The sequence below is a fragment of the Lagenorhynchus albirostris genome, chromosome X (genome assembly GCF_949774975.1).
Source record: "Lagenorhynchus albirostris chromosome X, mLagAlb1.1, whole genome shotgun sequence".
NCBI classification, from domain to species: domain Eukaryota; kingdom Metazoa; phylum Chordata; class Mammalia; order Artiodactyla; family Delphinidae; genus Lagenorhynchus; species Lagenorhynchus albirostris.
In genome coordinates, this window is record NC_083116.1 from 2,300,736 (window position 1) to 2,306,735 (window position 6,000).

Below are 6,000 nucleotides of genomic sequence, written 5' to 3' on the forward strand. Positions count from 1 at the left end.
GACCCCTGCCCCTGGCCGTGGGGGTAAGGCACAGGCTTCAGTGCGGCTCATCACCAGGGCCACAGCCTCCTGTCCTTCCTCTGCAACATCCCCGGAGGTCAAAGGTCTAGCGCCGTAGGGAGGGCCCAGGTTGCGCTGGGCTAAGGAAGGCCTGGACCCAGATGAGCGACGCTGAGGCCCCAGGCAGGACGTATGAGGGGGCTGGGGACCCCTGTTTGGGTGTCCTCGTCCAGTCCTTTCTCAAGGCACACACTTGGCTGGGTGTCAAAATCTGGACCCAGGCTGACTTACGGCAGCACTGGGTCAGCTGACCTGATTCCCCAGGCCAAAAGGGCTGGAACGATCAAACGTCCCATTTTATGAGGAGTCTCCTGAGAGCACGTCTCATGAATGAGGACATCCTGGTTCCCAGTCGCAGCAGCCGGCAAGAGGACAGCCAGCAGACGGGCTGCTTTCCTCCAGGGGTTCCTGGGATCCGGAGATGCTCAGCAGCGGTCCAGGGGGAAGGGGCCCTTCAGAGGCCTTCCAGATCCATGGCTGAGCAGCTGGGTTATGTCCAAGCCCCTCAGCTGGCTGCACAGCACACAGCTCCCGGGAGCCCTGGCTGGCCTCTCTGGCCTGTGCGAGCGACAGAGTGGAGCATCTCGCCGGCCCGTGATGCTCCAGTCCCAGGCCTCCTGCCCGGAAGCCAAGGGGTGGCAGGAAGGAGGCGTACCACATGGAAAAAAGAGCTGGAGGAGACTTGGGTTCCAGAGAGGGAAAATGTAATATGGAAAAAAAATGCATTGACTGGGGGGGAGTATTTGTAAATGTGCTTTACAGGTAAATGACTTCTGCATGAAAGTCTGGAATTTCACCTCCCCTCATCCCACCCCCAACACCCCAGAATCTAGACTTCTCGGCGTCAGCACCAGAGGGGCCCTGGGAGGCAGACATCTGAGGCTGGTCAGCTCCCTCCGGGCGGTGGGGAGCTGGAGCCCCAAGAGGACAAAAGGAGCCACAGCCACCCAGCCACACGCCACTCCTGTGCCCATTTGCTAGCGCTCAGCCGGCCAGATACGAGCGACTGCTTCGGGCAACTGGGCCATTTCAGAGGTGGCTTGGCCTCAAGGGCCAGCAAGGGTTTCCGGCAGGACCCCCTGAGATGTCTCTGTGGAGGCCAGGGGGCTGGGCGGGGCCAACATGCTGGGGACAGCAGGGCCCATGCATGGGCCTCACCCCACGCAGGACCCTTTGCCGGAGCCACGCACATGAGCTATTCCCAGGGCCGCGACCTCCCCTGCCGTGCCAGGAGAAGGGGCCCAGACAAAGCCCAGGAGCCGTCTTGTGGGGCCTGGGCCAGCTCTGTCCCTCCCACCACACACCCCAGTTGTCTCTGCAGCCCGGAACCAAGGTGGTCTTAAGCTCATCCCAGTGGGGCAGAGATGCTATCCACATCTGCACACAGACAGTCAAGGGGGTTGAAAGGGACCCAGGGGTCATTGGAGCCCACTTCCACCCCACACAACTCTTCCCACCCCAGGAATACCCCTGCACCCTCTCTACTGCCACCCATTCAGCCTTTGCCAGAGCAGGCCTGGTGACAGGGAAGTCCCTTCCATTTTCCCCTGACTGACACTGGCCAAGGCTGATGCCTTCTGTCCTAGTCACAGGTGATCACGAGTGGCGCTGCCCTCTCCCTTCCCACCTTCCTGTCCAGCCCAGACCCAGAGTCCCCTGAGCTCCACCCCGACCTCTTATCGCTGTCCGCACTTCTGGGTGAGAATATGGAGACCCGGGGAGGAGAAAGTGTTTGCCCAAGGCCACATATTCATTGATTCCATAAGCCTTTAGAGAAAGTGGAAGCCAGGCTAGGTGCTGGGCAGACAGGCAGACAGGAGCCTAGAGCGGCACCGCGTTTCCCAGGAAGGTGCCCTTGGCTCGGGCCATCTGAAGGAATGAAAGAATGAGTAGGAGCTCACTGGGCAGAAGCGATAAGGCAAGTCCTGGTTTTTTGTTTTGTTTTGTTTTGCTTCTTTCAGTCTGAAAGCGGGCGCTGCCTGAGGTAAGCATTTACACCAGGGATACCCGTTCTGCTGCTGGGAATCCTCGGGCCTGCTCTCTGCACCATCAAGCTCCGTGGGAAACTGACCTAGTCATCAGAAAGTGGCGAGCTGAGCCAGTGATCACGGGGACCAGATCAAGGCTGCTGGACCGAGCACCCGAGGTGTGCCCACAGACGTGGCCAGGGCCAGGGGCTGCCAGAGACAACCAGCAGCAGCGTGGGGCCTGCGCACCGGTGGCCCTGGAGGCCAGGCCTCCTCTTGGACCCAGGGTGTGCCACACAGCCCCACAGCCACCTCGGCTGCCACCACCAGCAGCCCCAGTGCCCGGCTCCCTCTTGAAATGGGAAGTGAGCACCCTCCCCACAGGAAAAGCCTAGGCAGTGTTTCTGAAAGTGGCCCCTGGGTCCCTCTGGCATCCAGGTCACCGGGGACGTGGGCTTAAGTTGCAAATTCCTGTTCTCCCAACCCCCATTAGACTTTGAGAATGACACCCACAGGGCCTCTCGTCCTTTCATTTTCCAGTCCCTTCTCCACGCAGCCCTGCCCCTCCTGCTTCCCTACCCCTGTCCTCCTCAGCCCTCAGTCCGCCCTGGGCCCCAGCGCCAAATACGGACATGCGTATCTGTGAGCTAAGGTAGCCTGGCTCTGCTCCTAATCCTCAAATGAGTATTGAGTTCCTCCCTGTGCCTCAGTTTCCCTTTGGAAAAATGAACTGACACCAGCCCTGCCCACCTCCTGACCCTGCCATGACCACTGAAAGGTGACAGTCACACAAGTACTCCCACGTCAACTTCCCCCTTCCTGAAGAAAACGATCAGAAATGTTCACACTGGGGGATGCAGATAAGGGAGTTCTTGGTACCATTTTTACCACTTTTCTGTGAGCTTTTGATTAATCCAAGATAAAAGTTAAAAAGAAAAACATTGAAAATTGTCAAAGAAAGCAAATCAGATGTTAGTAGGCATCCAGAAATGACCCAAGAATTAAGTGTTCTGTAGCAAATCACTGAACTGTGGGTAGACACAATATGCATCGTCGGCATAGACTAGCAGGGATTTTAAAACAGTTTCTCCTCCGGTGGGGAGGCCACAACCCTCCCAATCCGGCCTCAACCCCACTCCTGGCGACCACGGCTCCTGCAGGAGGACAGCTCTGACAGCATACGGGTGACAACCTGGGGCCTCCAGAGCTTTCGTGACGCACTCAGGTTTGCACAACTAGACAGTGGCCGAGCTGGTGTCTTAACGCAGTCTGACCTCCGAGCCGCGTTCTTACCGCTAGGCTGTAAAGGCGCCTCTGTGTCCCACCACACACCCTATGACCAGCCATCTCCCGTCGCCACTTCACAACCCTCAGCAGCAAAGATGCCAGCCTCTCCTGAGTGTCACTTCAGGCGCATGGGTCCCTGCATGGCTGCTCTTGTCCTGGCATCGGCCAGCTCTCTGTGGGCGCAGCAGGAATGGACGCAGAAGCCCTGATGGACCCCAACCTTAGGGGCCTGAACACCCGGGTTGCTGCTCACGGTCCTGTCCAATGCCAGGGGGCCTGCTTGCCAGCTGGTGTTACGCATGAGATGGCACCTTATGAGCTGTGGCTTGAAGCAAGATCCAGACCAAAGGGATCAGTCAGCCGTGGAGGCTGAGTGGGGATGGGGGACGGCAGGCTCCCAGAGCGCACTGGGCCAGATCTGAAACTTTTTTGGGCATGCAGCTGAGGGCAGTTTGGGGACCGGGTGCCAATGTCTATGTAGCCAGGTCCCAGGCCCGCTGCTGGGGGCCCAGAGTCTCTGTCCTGCTTGGTCTTAGAAGGCCACAGGGGCGCTAAGCAGAAACGCAAGGCAGGCTGAAGGAGGCTGAGGTGAAGCACTGGCTGCTCCTGGGGTCACTGCACTCCGTCTGGAATCTGGACTCGAGTTGGCGAGGAAAGGAGGTTGGATAGTTTCTTTACTGAGCGCCTGTCTCCTTGGGGCAAGGCTTGCCCCTGCTTTCTCTCCAGCGCCCTGCTGCCTAGCTCCGGGTGGAACATCGAGGGCTTAGGGAGTTTTTTCTGATCTTCCCCTACCCCAGACTCCCACAGCCCCTCGGGTTTATGCCTCCTCTGTCGCTGACTTGTGCGTGTCCAGAGGGTGGAGATGAACAGATCCCCACACTTGAGTACAGAGCCCCCAGCCCGGCCCCGGCTTCTCAAGGCCAGGCCAGGAAGGCACACGGGCTGGGGCTGGGAATTGATGGAAAGTGGGGGGAGGGCAGGTGAGGTGGATCCTCTCCTTCTCATCCTGGGGTGGCCCAGGGGTGATGAGGTGAACAGGCCAAGTACCACGGCCTACCTGCAAGCTGGCTCCTGGTCTGTGCATCCACCTCCCGGCCACTTGCTTCTAAGTGGTGAGCAGGGCCTCTGAGCTGCCCTTGGTTTTATGGATGAGGTAGTGGAGGCCCTGGGAAGGTAGGACACTCCTCCGCCGCCCCCTGCCGCCTTCCACCACAGCTCTAAGTGACCTGGTGAGGAGGGAGTGGGAACCCAGAGCCCCTCCCCACTGTCCAGGCCTATTGGCCCATGGGGCCCTGCCCCCTGTCCCCAGCCAGGTACCACGATCAGAAGTCCAAAAGGCCATGAGGCCCAGGCACGACTGGGTCCAGGTGCCAGAGGCCTGAACCACCGCTAGGTGGGTTGTGAGGGGCTCTCTCTCAGGGTTCGCTGAGTGGTCCTGAGATGCGGCCTTCCACGATGTTAAGACTAAGTGCAAACGGCTCAGTGCGAACACAATTCCTATCGCGCCTCAGGTGTCCCAAACCCCAGGCACAACCACCACCGACCTCATCTGAGACCCCAGCAGCCCCCGGTGGGAAGCGACCTAGTGTCTTACCCCCTTGGACCGTGGAGCTGCTGCCTGGGTGCCCCCGGCTCAGAAGCAGCAGAGTGGACAGAGCAGCTGAGCTTTCAGTCTCTTTCCAAGGCAGAGGTATCACTCTGCCTTTCCAAAGAGGACAAGGCTCTTGGCTCCCCTGCCCCCATGAAACAATCCAGCCACAGAGCCTGCTCACTGCAGATCCCGTCGATAACACCCAGCGGCGCTTGATTCGGCGCCTTCTGTCTGAGAAGCTACCTTCCCAGTGGCCCTTCAGGGACTGCCCTGTGCCCAGCACATGCTCATCACAAGCAACCGGTGAGCCTCCTGCTCTGGGCTCCAGGGTGAGCTGGACTCTGGGTCTCAGTTTTCTCATCTATAAAATGGACACAGGGAGAACTAGCTGATGTGAGACAGCACCCTGGGTCCAGGCCATTTACTAACCATCAAACCCTCTCTTCCAGAAAGAGTGAGGACGCCGGGACCAGGCCAGCCTTAGGTGCCTCTCTCCTTAGTCTCTTTGCTCAAAGTGAAAACCAGAAAACTAAGTACCCTGCCTCAGCCGGCGGAAGCCCGGGAGGGATGCTTAGAGAGGGTGAAGGTTATGGATGGGGAAACTGAGGTCCTGAGTTGTCCCTGTCACCCGGCTCAACACTGGCCGGGTTCCCCGCGCTGACTCCGCCGGCCGCGCCAACGGCGACTCGACAGTCCTACCTGGCACAGGTGCCCAGCTCGCGGGGCGGGCGGAGGGTCGGGCGGGCGCGGGGCGCGGGCTCCCTCAGGTGGGCAGCGCCGGCCGGGCCGGGCAGCGGACGCGGGGTGCGAGGCGCGGCGTGGAGCGCGCAGGGCGGCGAGGAGGAGCGGACTGGACTCCGCCCGCAGGAGAACAAACAGGTTTTCTCCTGCGCCCGAGCCTCGCCCCTCGCCCCTCCCCTCGGCCGGCCCCCTTCCTCTGCCCTCTCCCGGGGTAGGTAGATGCGCCTGGCACATTCCGCGCATTCTCCCGCCAGTGTCCTCGGCCCGCCCGCCCCTTCCCGGCCCCGCCCCGCGGGGCTGCTGGAGAAATCAAGGCCCGGGTTCCCCGCACCGAGCCCAAAGCGAGCTCCGGAA

General features: G+C 60.3%; 1 protein-coding gene across 10 annotated transcripts in view; it reads right to left on the reverse strand.

The window, feature by feature from the left end:
* Positions 1–5,745, reverse strand: part of ZNF185 (zinc finger protein 185 with LIM domain) — a 70,389-nt gene extending 64,644 nt beyond the window's left edge. For all 10 annotated transcript variants that reach the window (XR_009538626.1, XM_060138879.1, XM_060138884.1 and 7 more), the window contains exon 1: positions 5,605–5,745. The gene's annotated coding sequence lies outside the window, so the exon portion shown is untranslated. The remainder of the gene's footprint in view (positions 1–5,604) is intronic.
* Between the last annotated feature and the right edge of the window lie 255 nt (positions 5,746–6,000).